The sequence below is a fragment of the Neovison vison genome, chromosome X (genome assembly GCF_020171115.1).
Source record: "Neovison vison isolate M4711 chromosome X, ASM_NN_V1, whole genome shotgun sequence".
Classification (NCBI taxonomy): Eukaryota; Metazoa; Chordata; class Mammalia; order Carnivora; family Mustelidae; genus Neogale; species Neogale vison.
The window spans coordinates 102,366,000-102,391,387 of NC_058105.1; the positions used below are offsets into that span (position 1 = coordinate 102,366,000).

At 36.3% G+C, this 25,388-nt stretch overlaps 1 long non-coding RNA gene across 1 annotated transcript in view; it reads left to right on the forward strand.

Moving 5' to 3' along the window:
- Nucleotides 1-25,388, forward strand: part of LOC122897453 — a 56,477-nt gene that overhangs the window by 5,473 nt on the left and 25,616 nt on the right. Inside the window, exon 2 of the long non-coding RNA XR_006382537.1 lies at nt 8,443-8,507. This is a non-coding gene — a long non-coding RNA (uncharacterized LOC122897453). The remainder of the gene's footprint in view (nt 1-8,442; nt 8,508-25,388) is intronic.

Here is a 25,388-nt window from a genome sequence, read left to right on the forward strand (position 1 = left end):
TGATTTCCTCTTGAGTTTGTAGGTGTTCAGAGTGGTTTGATAACTATCTAGCTGAACTCCTGGGACCTGATGTCATTTCAGTCTGCTACTCCTCTGCCATCTTCTCTTTTCTATTGTCTTAGGCAGAATTTTAGGTTATTAATTTGATATATTTCTTCCTCTTTAATATAGTCATTTATAGCTATTAATTTCCCTCTAAGCATTAATTTAGCTGTATCCCATAAATTTTGGTATGTTGTGGATTTATTTTCATTCATCTAAAAGTATTTCATTCATCTAAAAGTATTTTCATCTTTTAATATTTATTTATTATTTGTTTATTTATTTAAAGTAAGCTTTATACCAAATGTGAGTCTTGAACTGATGACTCTGAGATCAAGAGTTGTATGCTCTACCAACTGAGCTAGTCAGCACTCCTGTTTTGATTCTTTCTTAACCCATTTTTTAGGAATGTGATTCTCAGTATCCACATATTTTTGAGTTTCTCAAATCTGTATGGATATCTATTTTCATTGTATTGTGGTTGTATAACATGCTTGGTATGATTTCAATCCTTTTACATTTATTAAGCTTTATTTTGTGTCTTTTTATATGACCTATCTAGAAGAATGTTTCTTCGCACTTGAGAAGAATATATATTCTGTCCTTGTTTGGTGGAAGGTTCTGAAGCTGTTTTTTCATTGTAGCTGGAGTACAGTGTTATCCAAGTTATTAATTTTCTTGTATATCTTCTACATGTTATTCCCATACATTATTGAATGGGTGTGTTGAAGTTTCAACTGAATTATCTATTCTTTCATTTCTGCCAGTTTTTTCCTCATCTATTTGGTAGTGGGTTATTGGAGGCACATGAGTTTATTGATTATTGTACCTTTCTGATGGATTAACCCTTTTATTATTATAAGGTTAATCACTTTACCTCAATTAACATTCTATATGTATTTTGTTTGATATGTGTTTTTTGTTTGATATTTATATTGCTACTACATTTCTCTTGTGATTGCTCTTTGCATGGCATATACTGGTTCCAGAACCCAAAGTGGCCTACCAGCCACTGTACTACTTTGTTAGTAGTAAAACGTGTAATGAAATAATATCTTCTTTGAAGAAGAGGCCTCAACATACCCTAGACCAATGGACCCTCTCAAACTTTACAGATAAGCCAGGAACTTGACTCTCCATGAAGCTTATCTTCTTCCCTTTGGAGGGCTCATGCCTCGTAAACACCTCCAAAGTATTTTCCACTTCTTGATAACCTGGTCCAATTAAGAGATCATTGATATAGAGGACTAAAGGATATTTTGCAGCATGTCCAGAATATCCACTTCTACTCTATTTTATAAAAGAAGGTACAGAAGCCTCTATTCCAAGTAAATGTGAACTCTTTCTGACAGACATGGAATAGAGTCCATTCTTGAGATTAATAGCTACATGTACCAAGACTGTATCAATCTGCTTTAGCAGGAATATCATGACTTTTTCAACAGCTGTAATGGGGATTAATACTTGGTTGAATTTATTGTTTCACTAACACATCATCCAGAATTTTTCTAGATGTTGAGCATCCAGACTGGTGAATTAATGGAAATATGATGGGGACCACAACCACTGCAACCTTTAGGTATATACAATTGACACAGATCACTTGAATATGCCCTGAATGTTTATCTATATGCAGATATATAAGCATATATCTATATTTTACTACCTCAGAGGCCTGGATTGGAGCAGGGCGTAGTAGAGGATGTTTCCAAGGTAACTCACTTCACAACTCACTTAGGTCTTACTGTTCAGGGAGAGAAAAAAAATATGGAACTTATGCCAATCCCCAAGTATGTCCACTTAAACTATAAATTTGAAGGATAAAGAAATAACAAATGAGTAGGTACTTGAGCCCAGTGAACTTTCTAAGCCTTACTGATACAGAATTCTAAGCCTTACTGATACAGTATATATAGATATTACCTCATCTCTATATATACCTATTCCAACAGGCATGGCATGATGATGTACCAGGTCTCCAAGTATCAATAAAAACTCAGATTTCATGTACAAAGTTATCTGGTGATTTTCCATCTTTATATAACATACCACTCTAAGATGTCCTCTTCTTCTCATAGACTTTTCTTAGCTTATTTCACTCCCTGCCATGGCAGCCCTAACATTTCTACTTCGTTTGTTGTGGCCCAAGTCAACTTCTCCAGACTTGTAAGAGTCATGTTAGCAGCAAGTCAGTACCTTTTCCAGGGTCCTCTCTAGGGTGTTAAATTCTGTACTCTGGGAATATGTTCTTTCTTATTCATGTTTATGTCCAGCCCTCCTATCCCCTCCATCCAGCACATTCAGAATCCAGTTCAAGAAATACTTTTCTGACTCTTGTTGGTATATGGTGGCTTGACCATACAGCCATGCAACTTCCTTTGAATAGCATCTCCTTCTTTTCTCAGGAAGTCGTACATTTCTCTGGCCAGGCAATAATGGAACTTCACTCCAGTTTTTGATCTAGTAACTGGGATGAGTGGTAGAAAGATATCCCGAAGGAGATAGCATTTGCTTATAAGGTAGAAACCTCTGTATCATCTTCAGAAAAAGGATAAGTGGTGGATTTCAATAGGACAGAATGGGTTTCTTCTGAATTCTCAATGGATTCATGGGATTAGGGAGATTCAAGATTTTCAATTGCAGGAGTTTAGATGTCTCCCATATCATACTCATTGTCAAACTCTAACCAATAAGAAGCTGACCCTGACATAGCAGACCTGCTTGGGTTGGGAAGTCAAATAAATCTTTTTTAGAGATTTTATTTATTTATTTGCCAGAGAGAGAGAGAGAGAGGGAGAGAGAGAGCGTGAGCAGGCGAGCACAGACAGAGAGAGTGACAGCAGAGGCAGAGGGAGAAGCAGGCTCCCTGCTGAGCAAGGAGCCCGATGTGGGACTCGATCCCAGGACGCTGGGATCATGACCTGAGCCGAAGGCAGCTGCTTAACCAACTGAGCCACCCAGGTGTCCCGTGGAAGTCAAATAGATCTTAAGCTTTGCAACTCTTGGCCCTAGGCTTGGTCCTCAACTTGTTCTTTCCTCTTCTAGCAGGGAATTTAATACTTTTTAATGCTGCTAATGAGGCTTCTTTAGTTTCACACTTGTCCTGCAACTATGATTACTTACTCTCAGCCTTTCATTTTATCTCTTTCAAGCATTATTTCCCCCCACCAAGCCCTCTAATTCCATTATTCTTAAAATGACTAGCTCTTCTTTCCTTATCATATGACTGATACATTACCCCTGCTAGTGTATGCCTTTCCATGGTACACCATTCCAGGTCATCATGGCTGAAAGTTTTACCATTGGAATGCCACCAAGTGCCAAATGTTATCAGGGCTCCATGTTCTACCAGTCAGGGAGTTCTCATTGCTAACTGAGCTGCAAGTGATCACTTTTGAAGAATCACCTTAGCATCTGCTTTTTGACAACAATATATACACCCAGTGTTGCAGTTCAGAGTTCTTTGAGAGGAGACTCTGAGATGGGAGTTTACCATTCAGGAATTATTCTTTTTTTTTTTAAGATTTTATTTATTTATTTGACAGACAGAGATCACAGGTAGGCAGAGAGGCAGGCAGAGAGAAAGGAAGGGAAGCAGGCTCCCTGCTGAGCAGAGAGCCCGATGTGGGGCTTGATCCCAGGATCCTGACCTGAGCCGAAGGCAGAGGCTTTAACCCACTGAGCCACCCAAGTGCCCCTCAGGAATTATTCTTAATAGCACTTGTGGAGGGCTGAAGTAAGTAGTATTTAGCAAAGAGACAATATGGTCTGTGATGAAGTTACAACAAAGGACTTGGCCAATTCCACAAGAAGCTCTGAGGTTAGGACAGATCCTGCAGAAGAGTCCCAAATTGGGAAAGGAAACCTGGCCTTTATATTTCTGAACTGAACCAGTCATTGGATGTGGGCGTGATATCATAAGACAACACTCCTTAGTTGAGGAAAAAAATAAGCAAGTGGACTCACCTGCAAGCTACTAGCTACTAATATTCCCAAAAGCTGGAGAATGAGTGGTTCAGTCCTGAAGATGAAGGATCTCGTGGCACCACCCGGTATCCACTATAATACATAGTCATGAGTGTTAAATTTTTCTGGCAAGTTTTTATTCTTGAAGGTGATTGTAGGTATTCATTCACCAGCTTTGTGGGTTAGTAATATGTTATAATGTCTTTATTCTATCTTTATATATACAAATTTTCTATTCTGTATGGGTTTGTCTTTTAAACAACATACCTTTAAAATGATCTATGTAATGCTCCTTAAAAACTAAGAATTTTATCATCTTCTCATTTCCTGGGGTCTCACCCATCTCTCATACTGATAACATGTTAATATTTTATAGATTGTAAGGCTTTTTATGAATTTATTGTCTTCTCTCTAGTATGGATGTACATTTGTATTTCTTTATGTTTAAAACAGCCATTTCATTAAGAAGTTTGTTCAAAATTACTTCCCTATGTCTTGCTGTATAACATTATTTGAATAATTAAAAATCTGTTCTTATTTGAATAATTAATTTTCCTTCTTATTTGAATAATTAAAAATCTGTTTTGTTTTAGGTGGGATTTTTGGTGGCAAATTTTCTGTGGTCTTGTAATTCCTAAAAAATATTTTAGTTATGCGCCGGGGAGGCTGTCCTGGGACCGGGGACTTAAGTTCCTGAATCGCTAAGGAAATGTTGAAAAACAAAAATAAAGCTGGCGGCATCACGTTACCTGATTTCAAGCTTTATTACAAAGCTTTGACCACCAAGACAGCATGGTACTGGCATAAAAACAGACACATGGACCAGTGAAACAGAGTAGAGAGCCCAGATATGGACCCTCAACTCTACGGTCAAATAATCTTCGACAAAACAGGAAAAAATATACAGTGGAAAAAAGACAGTCTCTTCAATAAATGGTGCTGGGAAAACTGGACAGCTATATGTAGAAGAATGAAACTCGACCATTCTCTTACACCGTACACAAAGATCAACTCAAAATGGATAAAAGACCTCAACGTGAGGCAGGAATCCATCAGAATCCTAGAGGAGAACATAGGCAGTAATCTCTTCGATATCAGCCACAGCAACTTCTTTCAAGATATGTCTCCAAAGGCAAAGGAAACAAAAGCAAAAATAAACTTTTGGGACTTCATCAAAATCAAAAGCTTCTGCACAGCAAATGAAACAGTCAAAAAAACAAAGAGGCAACCCACAGAATGGGAGAAGATATTTGCAAATGACAGTACAGACAAAAGGTTGATATCCAGGATCTATAATGAACTCCTCAAACTCAACACACACGAAACAGGCAAACATATCAAAAAATGGGCAGAAGATATGAACAGACACTTCTCCAATCAAGACATACAAATGGCTATCAGACACATGAAAAAATGTTCATCATCACTAGCCCTCAGGGAGATTCAAATTAAAACCACATTGAGATATCACCTTACACCAGTTAGAATGGCCAAAATTAACAAAACAGGAAACAACATGTGTTGGAGAGGATGTGGAGAAAGGGGAACCCTCTTACACTGTTGGTGGGAATGCAAGTTGGTGCAGCCTCTTTGGAGAACAGTGTGGAGATTCCTCAAGAAATTAAAAATAGAGCTTCCCTATGACCCTGCAATTGCACTCCTGGGTATTTACCCCAAAGATACAGATGTCGTGAAAAGAAGGGCCATCTGTACCCCAATGTTTATAGCAGCAATGGCCACGGTCGCCAAACTGTGGAAAGAACCAAGATGTCCTTCAACGGACGAATGGATAAGGAAGATGTGGTCCATATACACTATGGAGTATTATGCCTCCATCAGAAAGGATGAATACCCAACTTTTGTAGCAATATGGACGGGACTGGAAGAGATTATGCTGAGTGAAATAAGTCAAGCAGAGAGAGTCAATTATCATATGGTTTCACTTATTTGTGGAGCATAACAAATAGCATGGAAGACAAGGGGTGTTAGAGAGGAGAAGGGAGTTGGGGTAAATTGGAAGGGGAGGTGAACCACGAGAGACTATGGACTCTGAAAAACAATCTGAGGGGTTTGAAGTGGTGGGGGGGTGGGAGGTTGGGGTACCAGGTGGTGGGTATTATAGAGGGCACAGATTGCATGGAGCACTGGCTGTGGTGAAAAAATAATGATACTGTTTTTCTGAAAATAAATAAATTGAAAAAAATATTTTAATTATGATCTCATATTTTAATGATAATGTCATTGAAAATTACAGATTTCAGGTTCAAATTCTCCATTCTCCAAATCACTAAAAATCAACTAACTCTCTACAGTTGCACTGCCACAGACTCTAAACCTAGGGTGTGTGATAATCTGGTGAAGCCAAAGAAAAGACCAGGAGGCAATGCTCAAGACCTAGGTTTATTGGGGAAGCTTACATACAGTGAATCCAGGAGCAGCAGACTAGACAAAGCATCTGCTATTGGGATTTATATGCAGCAAACTTATACCATAGCAACTATCAGCATCCTTTTACCACCTTGCATGGCCTGTGTTTCCAAGGAGATCAACATTCACCACCTAAATACTGTATTTTTAAAAGGGAGGACTTCTGGGTTGGCCACCTCCAGAGCCCCTGATTTTGAACACTGAAAAACACCTGTTGCTTCACATTCTGCTTGATGGAAATATTGAGGGAAGACAAGATTTCCAGATTTCTAAGGCAGTGATTAACACAGGTATGCAGAGCATGATTGCACAAACTAGTCATGCAGCATGTACCACACAGACCCCTGTTTTATGTTGAAAGCCCTTTAATTGAGTTTACTGGATGTACAATCTATGCTTTCTCACTAAAAGTTCTTCATAAATTTTTCTTTATCTTGGGTATTCTTAAATTTTAGTAGATTTTTTCCTTTATAACTTTTGTCACTTAATGGATCTTTTTCAGTCTGACATTATTTTTTCTCAAGCCTATACATTTATTTCAGAATTATATTTTATGAGACATATATTCACTTTTTTAAATCTTTTTTTCAAATACATTTATTTCTCCGTTTTTTGTTTTTCTTAAAGATTTATTTATTTATTTTAGAGAGAGAGAAATGGAGAGAGAGAGAAATCGAGGAAGGGGGAGGGGCAGAGGAAGAAGGAAAGACTATCAAGCAGACTCCATGCTAAGCATGGAGCACCTCATGAAGCTTGATTTCATGATCCTGAGACCAAGTGAGCTACCCAAGTGCCCCTGTTTTTGTTTTTATCCATTATTCCTATTATCTTTCCTGTTACTGGATTTTGGAATTTCCACTTTATCTTCCATTTTTTTAAACTTCTCTTTTATAATTTTTGTTCTTTTATACTTATTTACTATCATGGAAGTTTCTCACCCTGGTTTTTATTTTTTATTTATTTTTAATTTTTTAAATTTTTATTTTATTTTTTCAGTGTTCCAAGATTTACTGTTTATGCACCACACCACACCCAGTGCTCCATGCAATACATGCCCTCCTTAATACCAACCACCAAGCTCACCCAACCCCCTAGCCCCCTCCACCCTGGTTTTTATTCATTTATTACTTATTTATTTATTTATTTATTTTAAAGATTTTATTTATTTGTCAGAGTGAGAGAGAGTGAGCACAGTCAGAATGGCAGGCAGAGGCAGAGGGAGAAGCAGGCTCCCTGCTGAGCAAGGAGCCTGATGTGGGACTCGATCCCAGGATGCCGGGATCATGACCTGAGCCGAAGGCAGCCGCTCAACCAACTGAGCCACCCAGGCGTCCCCACCCTGGTTTTTAAATAAACAGATGTTTCTTAAGCTGTGTACGTTCTATCACTCATCTTATGACATATATTTTCACATTAACATTTTACCTGTGTTCTTTTATTATAAGTTGTTATTCTCTCATATTGCTAATCTATTGCCTTATTTATTTTACTACATTTATCTTTATTTAGAAAGTTTAATCCATCTGTAACCATTTTGCAGTTTATTTTTCTTTCAATATAATTTTACTTTGCAGGTGTTCCGTTGTTTGGGATTGTGAACTAATGTTTTTATTGGGTGTATCAACCACTCTTTCTGTTAAATTGTGTAGGTGAGGTACTGAAGGACGTACAGCTGCAGAGAATTCAGTGTGAATGGAAGGATTGGAGAAGTCTGAGGCACCAGAAAATTCCTTTTAATCACTCCTCACACTTTAAAGAAATTAATCATTTCTAACCTTTACCTCAAACCCTTAATGAGAAGCAACACTGGAAGGTTATCCTCACCCTATAGTATAAAACACCAAATAGTTTTAGTAGAAAAATAGATTAACATGAAAATTATAAATACATACTTATTCTGTAACATTAGCATAAATTTCGGATTTATTTTACCAAGGATTCTGAATTTACTCGAAATAAGATGGCCACAGACGCAGGATACTTAGAAAAACTGTTTTTGGCTTTCAGGAGACCTGAGATGACACAGGGTTTACAGCCACAAGATTGTGAAAAACAGTGTTTCACCGGACCTGGTAAGCTCAATTATTATTTTTAAATTGCCTTTTTATATTTAGTACGTCAATATCTATTCAGGGAGGACTCACATGATGAAAACGAAATGTATGTTAATAAGTGCTGGGCTTTTCCAGTATTGGCTGGAATTCAGCATAAACAAGGGGACATTTTTTTATGTGGGAAAACTATTAGAATCTTTACTCATATGTCCCTGAACAATATTTTGCTTTCAGAATGTCATGACCATTGAATGGTCATTACCCCTCAGCAGCAGTTACTCAAAATTTTAGATATTTGGGATATTCTTAAAGTAATAAGGTATTTTTTAATTGATCTTTAAGAATCTGTATTTTAAAATGGTGAGTTGAATGCCATTATTGTCAATAAAATAATTAAGTAGACTGATTCTCTTATTTACTGAAAAAAATTAAAATCTTCTTTAAAAGCTACTCTTAATTAATTATAAGAAATCATATTAGTTATGTGGAATGATAATCACTTACTGATAGAAATGGAAGTATTCATTATTCAGCATTAAAATATGAAGTATGGTTCATTTAAAAAATAATCAGCTTCAAAGATTACAATACATTTGTAGTATAGTAGGAATTATTTTTTCATTTATTTCATTTTTAAACAATTATGTGAAAACTATATAAAAATGCCTTAAAATGATCACCATGCAGAACTTTCCCCTCAGTTCAACAGAAATTCTAGTCTCAAAATTTTCGTGAAATTCCTCTTTGGACATACTGAAAAGATCCAGTGATACATTCTTTGGAAGGTACTCAATGATTATTAACTCTCATTTCTTGAAATGAATCTGATTCATAGAAATAAACTAAGGTTATACAAAACTTTACCTCTTGAAAATGTGAATGACAAAGCCAGCACATGCCACTGATTTATAAGATATTACCAAGGAATTAACTCCTTTGTTCAAAATATATTTTTTTCTTTAGAAGGCATACAGAGACTTCAAAGATTGTCTCTTTGAAGTACTGAACTTATTTTATATAAAAACATTTGTGTATATCTATATACATATGTATGTACATATATACATATTCTGTCTTTATGATTATACTTCATATACTGCCAGAATGAAAAAAATACTAAGAAAAAGTGTGATTGTCGGTTTGTTTGCTTTTTCTGTTTTGTTTTTTCCTGTTTTATGGTCAGAATTACCCAAATTACCTATTTGGATTTATTCTATTTTTTATTAAAACTGGTCCATTTTGCCTGTGGCAAACAAAACACAGATTTTAGAGTAATTATTCTATTATTTTAAGAAAATTGAAAGAGTATATCATTGATTTCATTGATACAGGAATAAATCAGTTGTTTTAAAACGTTTTAAATTGGGGCACCTGGGTGGCTCAGTCAGTAAGTGTCTGCCTTCAGGATCGAACTCCGTGTTGGGCTCCCTGCTTGGCAGGAAGCCTGCTTCTTTCTCTCCTACCCCCGCTGCCTGCTTGTGTTCCTTCTTTCACTGTGTCTGTCAAATAAATAAGTAAAATCTTTTAAAAAAATTTTTTTAAAAAGTTTTAACATATTTCAAGTATTTAAATTACTTGGCATGAGGAAGAAGCTATTTATTTAAATAAGAATTTCACAAGTGATTTTTACAAAATATCCTTAATACAATTGATTATAAAGAAAATAATATATTTCTCTTACAAAGCTTTTAATAAAATATTTATTGCTTGTACAGAAAAAAGGAAATATTATTTATCTTTGATTACCAAAAAAAGTGATACTTCCAAGACAATAAGGAACACAACTCTTCAATGAACACATTCAATCACTTTATATACTGGAGATTGAGACCAGATGCCTTTTATGACCTTAAACTATGCAATTATGATTATGTGTTTCCATATTTTGTGAGCAACAGACCCAATAATTTCCTGAATTGAATGAATTACATTTTCAATTAGGTATTGTTGATGGAAAAAAAAAGCTAACCTCAAAGAAGGTTAGTAAATGCTTTATTTGTTGTGTTACTGAGGACTAATAGTCTGGCGGACAGTATTTCAGATTGCTCTGAAAGAACTGCTCTAAAGTTGAGTTCACAGGGGATTATATTGGAAAGGGGGAGGAGGTATGCATGCTTGGGAACAGGTCTCCAAGGTATAATTGAGCATTTCAAAGTATGATTTGTTTTGTTGTAAAAACTGAGGTGTATTGATTTCCACATAGACATGTGAAAGACCATTAGGTCATCTTAATACATTATGTTTCTATCATAACCGATTGTTCAAAAATATTGACTGCATGCCTCCACTTAACTGGTTTTCTGGTTTTTCTCATTTTGAGTTTCTTTCTGCAGTCACTTGAGAGGACATAAGAGGCTGACACATTTCCTTCTTTGGGTCATATTGTAACCTATGGGAGACAATGTTGGCCAAGTATCTCTTTGTCCCATAGCACTAGGAAGGTTCATTCCTAGTTGTTCTGATATATGTGAGGCAAGCATGTCCTAAAAAGGGTAACCATCTCTAAACTTCTAAATTTGCTCAAGCTGAGGACTTTTATAGCCTGAGATGTTCCACTGTGTCTAGGTATAAATTGTCAACCTTTTGTAGAGAATTATACGTTATGTATAGTGTCTACCTGTTTTACTATTAATAGCTTAGTGTTGGTCTGTGTAGACTGTGACATACAAAATGCTAACAATTCATACAGGCATCATGTTAACAGTAAAAAGGTTAATATCATAGCCAGAAATTTTAGAATATATTTAAGCCAAGAGTTTCAGAACTAAATCATTTAACTAAATATTTCCCTGATACTGGGTGTTGGGTCACTTTAGGCAGATAGTTGGTTTAATTAGGTTATTCCCAGCATAATGGAATCCTCTGACTTAATCTGCCATAACTGAATTATCCATCCTAATCCATCACATAACTGGAATAAGTTTTCATTGAAAAGTCCTTGTGGTATGGTTACAAATTAGCATTCTACCCTTTTGACAAAATTTTGTGTGTTAAGTAAAATATTACAGATCAACATTGTTCCCTAGTAGCTAGACCTTAGGTAATAAGTCTGCTCCATATCTTATGAACCAGTCTTATTCTTGAGAAAAGGTCAGTTCAGTTAAACAGTTGTCTCATTTTAGCAGGTTGTCCTTCAACTGGGCTCTCAAAGTTCAGGAAATTAATAAGAGGCATTTCTTATGGAAACAAAAGTAAAACATAAGCTAAATTGGAGCAAATTAGAAACCTAGTATCTGCATTCTGAGTACTGCAAGTGAGATCACTAAATGTCAGGGTCAAAATATCTTCAGATGGAGTGAGAGCAGACAATGGCAATCTGACAGATTTTCCTAATCTGCTGTTTGAGTGTTTTTGTTTTTTTTTCCGAGTGGCCCAAACAGCAATAACCATAGAGTCCATGTATACATGTGCTGTTGTGGCAGTTTCTCTGAAATTGACCTCAAGTTGTATAGCTTCAGTTTGCAGGGCTTCAGGGAAAAAAGGGCAGTTATTGTTTTTAGTGATTCCAAGTCAAAAGAATGAGGGGAGTGCATGGGTTAAATAGGTGATGGGGAATAAAGAGGGCATTTACTGTGATGAGCACAGGGTGATGAACAGAAGAGTTGAATCACTAAATTGTACACTCGAAACTAATAAAACAATCTATGTTCACTAACTGGAATTAAAATAAAAACTTTTTAAAAAGATCTTATTCATTTATTTTGACAGACAGAGAGTGCACAAGTAGGGAGAATAGGAGAGGGAGAAGCAGACTTCCCACTGAGTAGGGAGCCCAATGTGGGGCTCCATCCCAGGACACTGGGATCATGACCTGAGCTGAAGGAAGACACTTAACTGACTGAGCCTCTCAGGTGTCCCTAAAATAAAAACTTTTTTACAAGTGCAAATTTTAAAAAATGAAGAAAAAGGAATGAGACTAAGTTGGAAACCTTAATTTGGAGAGTCATAGCCAGGTATCCAAGGAAATCAGAAGAATTCAGGACCCAGACCCATTTTGTAGGCAAAAAATAAACATTCAGAGAAAGTTAATCAGAAATAGATATGTTACTGAAGCATAATGTTTCCCTGTAAAATCACCCTTATTTCTACCAAAGATACCTGAATTGAGACTAATTTGTTTAAAAATAAGTCCAGTTCCAAAATACTTGGCCTGATTACTTACATAAGTGCAGTAAGAATAGTGATTGACTGGGGCACCTGGGTGACTCAGTGGGTTAAAGCCTCCGCTTTCAGCTCAGGTCATGATCCCAGGGTCCTGCGATCAAGCCCCACATTGAGCTCTCTGCTCGGCAGGAAGCCTGCTTCCTCCTCTCTCTCTGCCTGCCTTTCTGCCTACTTGTGATCTCTGTCTGTCAAATAAATAAATAAATAAAATCTTAAAAATAAAGAATAGTGATTGACCATATAGCTTTTTATTTAAATCAACTTTGCTAGAATTTATAACAAGGAATATCAGATTAAACTTTTAATAACCCTCAGAAGTTAAGAAGCCAAGCCAAATACTTGTCTTAGACTTAACTAAAATACCTATAGATTTGGCTTACTTCCTCCCTTCTCAAGATATCCCAAATATTCTGAGGTTACTAAGTCTGCCAGGAAGTGACCTTCCTTGCTTACCTGGTGAGGCTCTCAAGAACATTGTAAGTAAGGTAGAAGTCTGATTTTTTCCAAGGGGCTTTCTTGGTTCCATGAAGTCAACCTTAGTTCCTTCAAACTGTATGGTTATAGGGATGCCTGTGTGGTTCAGTCAGTTAAGTCCCATGTTACTAATTCTTGCTGTGTTTGAGTCAAGTGTTCCCACTAGTTTCAGAAATTCTTACTTAGTTTAACCTAATGATCTTAAGAGTATCAGATCCTTATGTGTCAAAAGTCCTTTCCATTAATCTCCTTAAAGCTGAAACACATTTGCAAGAGGTTCAGAGTCAAACAATAACTGTAAATGACAAACTAAGAAATGACCAGGGTTAAAGATGCAATGAGAGTTCATTGTAATGCAGTTTACAAAGAGATTGTTAACATGACATACAATGCCTCAGTAATTAGAATTCAAATGATGACATTATACTAGGACATATCAGAACTTAAGGAATTTCATATAATTTCTGGAGCAGTTATAGTAATAGCATTTACCTATACAGTATAACCTAAAAAGTTTTATCATGTCTTATCTGACAGTGCTTCCCATGTAGTTCCCAAGTAAACAAACTTAATTTGTTAAAAAGAATTTATTTAGAATTTGAAGATTGGAAAGTTTGTCAAAAAGATTTTTTAATATTAAAAAAATTTAATAGCACATGCCTAAATAATGTGGTCCATATACACTATGGAGTATTATGCCTCCATCAGAAAGGATGAATATCCAACTTTTGTAGCAACATGGACGGGACTGGAAGAGATTATGCTGAATGAAATAAGTCAAGCAGAGAGAGTCAATTATCATATGGTTTCACTTATTTGTGGAGCATAACCAATAGCATGGAGGACAAGGGGTGTTAGAGAGGAGTAGGGAATTTGGGTAAATTGGAAGGGGAGGTGAACCATGAGAGACTATTGACTCTGAAAAACAGTCTGAGGGGTTTGAAGTGGCGGGGGGGTGGGAGGTTGGGGTAGCAGGTGGTGGGTATTATAGAGGGCACGTCTTGCATGGAGCACTGGGTGTGGTGAAAAAATAATGAATACTGTTTTTCTGAAAATAAATAAATTGGAAAAAAAATATTTCAGACAAGAAAAAAAAATTACAGGTAATTGCATGGTTAATAACTATCTAACCAAGATGGTAGCGATTCTAAAGGCAAATATAGGTTACAAGTTGTTAGCAAACTTAGCTCTTTGAAACATTAAGAAAATTAAGAAATCAAAGATTTAAAAACAAAACATAGATACTTTATGTTTCTAAGTAGGTTACACATTAAAGTCAAAGAAAAACATTTGTTTACAATTTCTTATGAAAACTAAACCAATAATCTAAGAAAAATATATCACTTTAGCAGAAAACAAAACCAAATTCCAATCTTACATCACTCTACTTTTGATATTAAAACTTACTTATTACAGAATTAATCAGTCCTGACCATGCAAAAAGTCCTTTTCTAAAGATTCCTTTCTCACAAACTTTCTGTAACATTTTTACATTTAGATTTTTCCCCAAGTTTTCTTGTTTAGAGAAAACTCTATAACCAGTCCCATTTTAGGACAAAATTGTTTTCTTTACTCTCAATAAAAATATATTGCCATTCTTTTAAAAAATATTTATTTTTAGATCACAATATAATTAACATACAGTGTTATATTAGTTATCAGGTATATAAGATAGAGATTCAACAATTATATGCATCATTCAGTGCTCATCAGGATAAATGTTCTGCTTAATCCCTTATCACCTCTGTAACCCACCCACCCCCCTACTGATAACCATCAGTTTGTTCTCTAGAGTTAATTCAGCTTTTTAAAAATTTATTTTATTTATTTTTTAAGTATTTTTAAAATTAGCATATAATGTAGTATTTGCCCCAGGTGTACAGGTCTGTGAATCATCAGGCTTACAAACTTCACAGAACTCACCATAGCACATACCAGCTCCTAGTTTCATTGATTTGTTCTACTGTTCTTTTGGTTTCTATTTCATTAATTTCTGTTCTGATCTTTATGATTTCTCTTCTCCTGCTGGGTTTAGGCTTTCTTTGTTGTTCTTTCTCCAACTCCTTTAGATATAGGGTTAGGTTGTGTGTTGGAGACCTTGTTTCTTGAGAAAGGCTTATATCACTATGTACTTTCCTCTCAGGACTGCCTTTTGTGTCCCACAGATTTTGAACCGTTGTGTTTTCATTATCATTTGTTTCCATGAATTTTTTCAATTCTTCTTTAATATCCTGGTTGACTCCTTCATTGTTTAGTACGATGCTTTTTAGCTTCCATGTATTTGAGTTCTTTCCAACTTTCCTCTTGTGATTGAGTTCTAGCTTCAGAGCATTGTGGTCTGAAAATATGCAGGGAATGATCCCAATCTTTTGGTACCAGTTGAGACCTTATTTGTGACCCAGGATGTGATCTATTCTGGAGGATGTTCCATGTGCACTAGAGAAGAATGTGTATTCTGCTGCTTTGGGATGGAATGTTCTGAATATATCTGTGATGTCCATCTGGTCCAGTGTGTCATTTAAGGCCTTTATTTCCTTGTTGATCTTTTGCTTGGATGATCTTTCCATTTCAGTGAGGGGGCTGGTAAAGTCCCCTACTCTTATTATATCATTGTCTATGTGTTTCTTTGATTTTCTTATTAATTGGTTTATATAGTTGGCTGCTCCCATGTTAGGGGCATAGATATTTAAAATTGTTAGATCTTCTTGTTGGACAGAGCCTTTAAGTATGATAGAGTGTCCTTTCTCATCTCTTATTATTGTCTTTGGCTTAAAATCTAGTTTATCTGATATAGGGATTGCCACCCCAGCTTTCTTTTGATGTTTCTTAGTGTGGTAAATTGTTTTCCACCCCCTCACTTTAAATCTGGAGGTGTCTTTGGGTCTAAAATGAGTTTCTTGTAGACAGCATATCAATAGATCTTTTTTTTAATCAATTCTGATACCTGTGTCTTTTGATTGAGGCATTTAGCCCATTTACATTCAGGGTAACTATTGAAAGATATGAATTTAGTGCCATTGTATTGCCTGTCAGGTGATTTTTAGTATATATTGTCTCTGTTCCTTTCTGGTCTACTACTTTTAGGCTCTCTCTTTACTTAGAAAACCCCCCTTTCAATATTTCCTGTAGGGCTGGTTTGGTGTTTAAAAACTCTCTTAATTTTTGTTTTTCCTGGAAACTTTTAATCTCTCCTTCTATTTTCAATGATAGCCTAGCTGGATAGAGTATTCTTGGCTGTGTGTTTTTCTTATTTAGTGCTCTGAATATATCATGCCAGTTCTTTCTGGCCTGCCAGGTCTCTGTGGATAAGTCTGCTGCCAATCTAATATTTCTACCATTGTATGTTACAGACTTCTTGTCCTGTGCTGCTTTCAGGATTTTCTCTTTGTCACTAAGATTAGTAAGTTTTACTATTAGATGACAGGGTGTGTACCTATTTTTATTTATTTTGAGGGGGGTGGTCTGTGCCTCCTGGATTTTGATGCTTGTTCCCTTTGCCATATTAGGGAAATTCTCTACTATAATTTGCTCAATATATCTTCTGCCCCCCTTTCTTCTCCTGGGATCCCAATTATTCTAATATTGTTTCATCTTGTGGTATCACTTATCTCTCAAATTCTCCCTTTATGGTCCAGTAATTGTCTCACTTTTGCTCAACCTTTTATTCTCCATCATTTGGTCTTCTATATCACTAAGTCTCTCTTCTGTCTCATTTATCCTAGCAGTAAGAGTTTCCATTTTTTATTATACCTCATTAATAGATTTTTGGTTTCAACTTGGTTAGATTTTAGTTCTTTTATTTCTCCAAAAAGGGCTTTTATTTCTCCAGACAGGGTTTCTCCAATATCTTCCATGCCTTTTTTGGGCCCAGCTAGCACCTTGAAGATCATCATTCTGAACTCTAGATCTGACATATTACCAATGTCCATATTGATTATGTCCCTAGCCTTTGGTACTGACTCTTGTTCTTTTTGTGTGTGTGTGTGGTGAGTTTTTCTGCCTTGTCATTTTATCCAGAGAAGAATATAGTAATGAGAGAATAAAATACTAAAAGAGTGGCAAAGACCCCAGAAAAATGTATGCTAACCAAATCAAAAGAGATCCAAAACTGAGGGGAGAAAAAGGAATAAAAAAGAAAAAAATATATATATATATGACTAGTGAATAGAACAGAGCCACCCACTTGATTTGGGGTATATTTTGGTCTCTTAGAAGAAACTACCTTCCAAAATTTTATAGAAAGAAAAATTTATGTATATATACAAAAATAATGGTAAAGACTATGAAGGGATGGAATATGACTTTAAAGATGAATTTTTTTAAAAAAAATTCTAAAAAAGGAGTTGATAAGATAAGTTGTTTGGAAAAAGAAAGAAAAAGAAAGTGGAGGAGATTTGCTCAGACTGCAAACTAGAATAAAGCCCTGTGCTAGTTTTATGGTATATTTTGATCTATTAGAAGAAGTTGTATCCCAAAAATATTTTAGAAGAAAAAACCATGGTATACAAAAAATAAAGTTAGATACAATGAAGGATAAAATATTTCTATAATAATGAAGGTTTAAAAAGAACTGCTTTATAAAGGTATTGTTAAAATGTTTTAGAAAGGTATAAAAATAGGTACAGATAAAAAACGTTAAAAGAGGAAAGAGGAAAAGTTAAAAAAATAGAGTAAGAAAAATTTTTTTAAAAATTAATTACCTTTGCAAGACTAAAGAATCATGGCTAGAAAGCCATGAATTCCATGCTTTGCTTTCCCCTCCTCTGGAATTCTGCTGTTCTCCTTGATTGGTGAGCTTGGTTTGGGTGGATGTTCTTGCTGATCTTCTGGGTGAGGGGCCTGTTATAGAGATTCTCAAATGCCTTTGCCCCAGGCAGAATTTTGCTGCCCTTGCCAGAGGCGGGGCTAAATAATCTGCTTGGGTTCACTCTCAGGAGCTTTTGTTCCCTGAACACTTTCTGGAGAGCTCTGGGAGATGGAAATGAAAATGACGGCCTCCCATTCTCCAGCCTGGAGGAGCCCAGAGGTCAGGGCCCCACTCCTCAGTGTGCCATTGGAGAAAAGTTCTCCATCACTTCTGTCTCCCTGGTCTCCAACCATGCTCTGAGCTTACCTGGCCTGTGACCAAGCTTTTCTGTCTCTGGCACACAGCCCTGTCTGGGGTCTTCAAACCCAGAATATTCCTGCCTCCAGAGAAGGAAGGTGGGTTTCCCTGGATCTGCCACTTATGGGGTCCCTGCTCAAAGAGCAGTGGTCTCACTGTGCTGTGGATCACAGTTTAAGGTAACCTGGAGCTGAAAGCTCACTCCTCAGCTCTGTCTCTGTAGTTGGCTTCCCTGCTCCAATACCTGCAAGCTCTGCTACATTGAGACACCCCCAATCCTTCTGTGACCCCATGGGACCTGAGACTCCATTGTCCCCACAAGTGCTCCACCCTTGCTTGGCCTCTGGAGCGATGTCCTTCAGTGGAGCAGACTTTTAAAAGTTCTGATTTTGTGCTCCATTGCTCTACTGCTTGATGGGATCCAGCCCCTTCCCTTATGGTCTATCTTCCCTTCACTTCATATTCACTTCTCCATACGTCCTACCTTTCAGAAAGTGGTCAATTTTCTGTTTCTAGAATTGCTGCTCTTCTGTTTGATCTACTGTTGCATTTGTAGGTGTTCAGAATGGTTTGATAACTACCTAGCTGATCTCCTGAGACCTGATGTCATCTCAGTCTACTCCTCTCAGCCATCTTGACTCTTCTCCCAGTTAACTAACCTTTTACTTTTCTTTTTAATTTGTTCATATGTTTTCTTTCCTAAATTCCACATATGAGTAAAATCATATGGTGTTTGTCTTTCTCTGACTTATTTCACTTAGTGTTTTACCCTCTAGACCTAAAGTGTATTCCCATTCTTCATACCCCCCTTTTTAAGCAAACACACATATTTGATCTTCCTTGCATATGATTATTTCCCTTATTATTTTCCAGTAGTATCAATTACCTTTAGTACAATGCTTAACTCTTAGAAACTGTAGTTTTTAGTGAAAATGAAGTAGTAAGTAATTGTGAACAATTACATTAGGATTTGTTAGATTGAAAATTCATGATTATATTTCATAATTTTTAGAAACTATGATTCTTCACAGTACAGTCCTTCAATAGAGAACAAAGTGTTTTAATTAACTGGTCCAAGTATTTTTAATTTCTCTGTAATAGGAAGCCAAAAGTAGATTAAGCCTATGTTTGATGACTGTATTTCAGTGTTTTTTCTTATTTGGAAATGGATCTAGATATTTAATGACTATCCATCATACAGCTTATCTTAGCAAAACTCTAAGGTTTTAAGTAACCAAAAAGAAAAGATTTGGGAAAACTATTTAAGTGGACACCAATATTGCTAAAAATTCATAAAATTTAATTCTCTGTTTAATTCACTTGTTCTTAATAATTATGTTTAGTCATGAAAATGTCAGCTAACCATCATCCTTAAGTTGTTGTTCTTGTTGACAAATAATGTAACACGGGTAACCTGAGTTTATTTGACTGTAGCAAACCTAGGTAGATCAAAAGTATTAGTTCTAATGCTGACAGTTCTAAAACCCCATGTCTTTTAATTAAACTAACACATTTCAGTTAGCTTTGTTAAAGATTAATCTTAAATCATGTGAGCTTGGAACTAATTTGGGTTAGTGCTATTGTATTTTGAGATTTATATAAGTGCTTATAAGGCAGTTAAATAGACCTCATTAACAAATTAGTTTTGGCAAAACCATATGACCTCAACCCACATGAAACAGACAAACACATCAAAAAATGGGCAGAAGATATGAACAGACACTTCTCCAATCAGGACATACAAATGGCTATCAGACACATGAAAAAATGCTCATCATCTTTAGCCCTCAGGGAGATTCAAATTAAAACCACATTGAGATATCACCTTACACCAGTTAGAATGGCCAAAATTAACAAAACGGGAAACAACATGTGTTGGAGAGGATGTGGAGAAAGGGGAACCCTCTTACACTGTTGGTGGGAATGCAAGTTGGTGCAGCCTCTTTGGAGAACAGTGTGGAGATTCCTCAAGAAATTAAAAATAGAGCTTCCCTATGACCCTGCAATTGCACTCCTGGGTATTTACCCCAAAGACACAGATGTCGTGAAAAGAAGAGCCATCTGTACCCCAATGTTTATAGCAGCAATGGCCACGGTTGCCAAACTATGGAAAGAACCAAGATGCCCTTCAACGGATGAATGGATAAGGAAGATGTGGTCCATATACACTATGGAGTATTATGCCTCCATCAGAAAGGATGAATACCCAACTTTTGTAGCAATATGGACGGGACTGGAAGAGATTATGCTGAGTGAAATAAGTCAAGCAGAGAGAGTCAATTATCATATGGTTTCACTTATTTGTGGAGCATAACCAATAGCATGGAGGACAAGGGGTGTTAGAGAGGAGTAGGGAATTTGGGTAAATTGGAAGGGGAGGTGAACCATGAGAGACTATGGACTCTGAAAAACAATCTGAGGGGTTTGAAGTGGCGGGGGGGTGGGAGGTTGGGGTAGCAGGTGGTGGGTATTATAGAGGGCACAGCTTGCATGGAGCACTGGGTGTGGTGAAAAAATAATGAATACTGTTTTTCTGAAAATAAATAAATTAATAATAATTAAAAAAACCCATATGACAGTAGAAAATACCACATACTTATAATATGTGCTGACAGACACAAACAAGCACCTTATAATTATGGTTTAAAATTTTCAGCCATGAAACCAGAATGGTAAGGCAGAACTCTAGTTTATAAAACAAGAGTTGGCTCCAGACTGGTTTTCTGGCAGATAGAATAATTTAAAGTCACCTGTTCAGATGGCTAAATCCTTCTTCCATTAACATCTGTGGAGAGATCACTTTAGATTTGTATTTATCCTTGACAAGTAACCTGAAGGAAACTTTGGGCTAGATTTTGGGCAAGGGAGCTTCTAAAGCCATTTGCATTTAAAAAAAAAAGAGGTTTCTTTTTCTTTGTTTTCCCTTTCAGTTTTAGGAATAAGAAATGCTCTAGATAAGAGTTCCCAAAGAGGTTATAAGGCTTTTGAGATAAATAGGGGAGTTCTGGAGATTAGTGAAAATGACAGATTGAAGAACTTTGAATTATTTCTGGGGCCATATTACTAGTTTTGCAAAGATTTGTAAGGTAAGGGCAGTTGCTTTTAACCCTTCAAGGACTTGGGTTGCAAATTAAATGACATTCTAGGTTGATTTATCCATCTGGTTTGCTTCTTCCCCTCTGAGTACATAGTTCTAATTTCAACTTAGGGGAGAAAGCCTTAAAAAATTGCTACCAGGCTCTGAATATCACCTCCAATCTGGCCAACTCTTGACGATGGAGCTCTAAGTATGGTGAGGAGATGGGGCTTTGATTTTAATGCTTAGTTCCCTAGAAGCTCATTTAAAGAATAAGTAGGAGATGAAGCATTTAGAATTACTTCAGGAGTTGTTCATTTTGAGCTCAATTTTGTCACTATTTCAGAAAGTTTCTTAATAGTTACATAGATAGCATCATGTCAGTGTTTTCTTAGAAGCTTCCAAATACCAGTCTATGCCTCCCACTTGGTTGTTTAGTTGAATAGCTGGCTCTTTTGAATTAGATGGGCATATAAACTAATTAGGTACTTCAAAGTATCCTCATTTAGGCCCCTTGGGTGTTAAAATTATCCCTAGTATAATTTTCTATTTTTTTAATGAACTTGAAAGTTTATGATCCATGTGTGTTAAGGATGAATGCAGCTAGAGTCTAGGAAGGTGGTTCTCCATCCCATATCTCCTATTGTGATGGTTTATCTCCCATCCTAGTGGGTTTTGGTGTTCAGCACTACCTAAGGGATTTTAGTTCATGTATTGATGAGAGGGATCCCATTCCTCCAGGTGTCATCCTGGTGTTGGTTGATAGTAGTTACTTTGTGTCTCAGTTATCTCTTGGTTGAGTCTAGCTGTATCAAAAGTGCTCAGAAAGCTGAGTATCCAGCTCTCATATGCATTCCCTGTCAGAGAAACTAAATAATTTGTATCACAAATTAGAATCCCTATGGGACTGCTACATGGCATGAGGTTAACCTCCACAACTCTTTGATGAGAGGAGCTAATGTCTCTTGTCTTCCAATTCATTCAGAATCTTATCTATGTAATTGTAGTACCGAGCATTCAAATTGGCAATACTGTGAAAAAATTTAAAAATTTTTAAATTTCTGGGATGAGGATTCATTCCTCCAACAGATGTGCCACCTGTACTCTACACAGAATGGAGCCAACAAAGATAAGATCTGAAAACTGTGTCATACACAGAATATGATCATTTCCTGACTTCATAAGAAAAAGTAAACAAAAAATAAGTCTCTGGAATTTCTACCACATAGGGAGGTAGGGTTCCCAGAAAGGGTTTACCCAGTCACCTTGGCTCCATACAAGTCAGGTGAACCCAAGGGACTGGTGCTGGGACCACGTCTCCAGTTTCTCATGGAGTTCAGGGAAGAATGTGGCATCTCTTCTGGGGTCCCTTTGTGGTTCCCAAATTGTTGACTAAAAAAGGCAATGTCAAAATAGGTTAGTAAATGCTTAATGGTCTTACTGAGGATTAAAATCACTGATTAAAAAATACCGAGGAGACAGTATTTCATATTGCTCTGAAAGAACTGCTTTGAAGCTTGTCCATTTATAGGGAATTATGTGCAAAAAGGGGAAGGGCTATAAATGCCTGAAAGCACTTCTCCAAGGTATATCATAGGTATAATTTGCTCTGTAAGGCTTATTTACTGATTTCCACATAGACATGAGAAAGACCATTAGGTCGTCTTAATACAGTATGTTTCTGTCACATCTGATTGTTCAAAAATATTGCCTACATGCATCCATTTAACTGGCTTTCTAGTTCTTGCTCTTGGTTTCTCCCTGAGGTCGCAGAAGGCTGACATCAGTCACCTAGTGCAGTTTTAAGGCACAATATTGATGAATGTCTTATTGAAACTGCTTATACTGTGGTTTGGTAATATATTTATTTAGATTTTATTTATTTAAGAGAGAGAGAACAAACAAGAGAGCACAAGTGGTGGAAAGGGAGAAGCAGGTTGCCCATTGAGTAGGGAGCCCCGTGCAGTGCTGGATCTCAGGACCCTGAGATCATGACCTGAGCTGAAGGCAGCTGCTTAACTGTTGAGCCACTCAGGAGCCACTTGATAAGATGTTTAAAGCATGGTTCAAACCAAATGAAGTTAAAGACAATCCCAAAGAAATTGGAAATACTTTGTTTTTCCTTGCATTAAAATTTAGAAATTATATATCCTCAGTTTAATCACTTTGTTTCACAAACCATAGGCTATCATGTTGTATTCTACCCTAAAGAGCATGACATGAATGTTGCTTTCAGTGCTCTCCATTTTGCTTTTATTTTCTTCATTTTTGTTTCTAATTTAGTGTACAGGTTTTCCCAGCTATCTGGAAGTAAGGAATTCCTATGAAACCTTTTGTAAGCCAAAATGACCTAAAGCAAGAAACAATTACTTTAATTTATACATAAGAAATTTTGAGCATTTCCAGCCCAAAAAATAACCTCTCTTCGGGTTTTTTGATAACTTATGTTCAAAATAAATCAAGATAAAGCACAAATCCCATACAGTTCAAAGCTGGGGTGGCTAGATGTATATTGAGTATACCCCAGGAAAGAACTTTGTGGAGCCACTTTCACCACTTATGTGCACTGCTTCCTCTTCTAATAGCTCACTGCAAAACAAATTCAGAATGCTATTTTCACTTTTTGTGGTTATTCATAAAAACAAAAATCCTCTTTAGATTTCTTTCAGTTAGCAAAAACAGATACTAATGCAAGTCTTAAGTAAAAGCAAAGTGACACACCATGAACTTTTCAAGGGCAGGGGTTACCTGTATTGACTTTTTGAGTTCATTAGTTGTTTTAGCCTTCCTCCTGTGTAGTATTTTTTTTATTTTTTTTTATTTGACAGAGAGAGATCACAAGTAGACAGAGAGGCAGGCAGAGAGAGAGATGGAAGCAGGCTTCCTGCTGAGCAGAGAGCCCGATGCGGGACTCGATCCCAGGACCCTGAGATCATGACCAGAGCCGAAGGCAGCAGCTTAACCCACTGAGCCACCCAGGCCCCCTCCTGTGTAGTATTGTAAGCCTCGATAAATTGAAAGTGTTTTGCATAGCAGTTGTTCTAAGAAATCGCACCACAAAGCCGACTAAAAAAGAAAAAACCTGCCATATGAATGCAGAAAATACTGCTTTCAATCTGAATGACTTTCAGAAACTCCATGCAAGTAAGAATTTGCTTTTAATAGAAATTTCAACAAAAATTTTATTGAAACAGATTATATGACAGCAGCAATATTCAAAAAAATTAAGTGTTTTAAGCAAAATAAATCAGATTCCAAACTGTTTATTTTTTAATATTCTAAAAGAAACTTAATAACTGTGTTATTGTCATTTAAGGTCGATAGAGGTGGCAAAGACTTTCGATCAATTAGTAAAGGTTTTTTGTGTTTTGTTTTTGAAGACTGATGCTGTTATCAAAGGAGATTTCACATTTATTTAAACAATTCACATGTAATATTTATTTCTCTCTTTTATTTATTTATTTATTTAAGATTTTTATTTATTTATTTGACAGAGAGAAATCACATGTAGGCAGAGAGGCAGGCAGAGAGAGAGAGAGGGAAGCAGGCTCCCTGCTGAGCAGAGAGCCCGATGTGGGACTCGATCCCAGGACTCTGAGATCATGACCCGAGCCGAAGGCAGCAGCTTAACCCACTGAGCCACCCAGGCGCCCCTATTTCTCTCTTTTAGATACACTTGTAGAATGGGAAAAAAACTGCTTTCCTATGGCTTTCAAGTACACCAATATCCTATATATACAGTGTCCTAGGTACAAAACTGAACTTATTACTCAAAACTGTAAGTAAACTAATAAAAGTTTTGTGAATGACTGAGTGTTCCCTTGAAATATCCATTAGAGTTGTCAAATTTCAGCATACAAAAATAAAATAAAAATTCTTAAGCCTATTATATTTAACAATGAACTAAATACATATGCTAATAAAATAATAGGCTATTACAGAATCATTCTTGGTTTTGAACCCTGACAGAAGATAAATCTCAGCAATTTAAATAAAGAGTCACATTTACAATCTGATTGATTAATCATTCCTTAAACTTGTTAAATTACTATTATTAATGAAACACAATAGGGCATCTGAC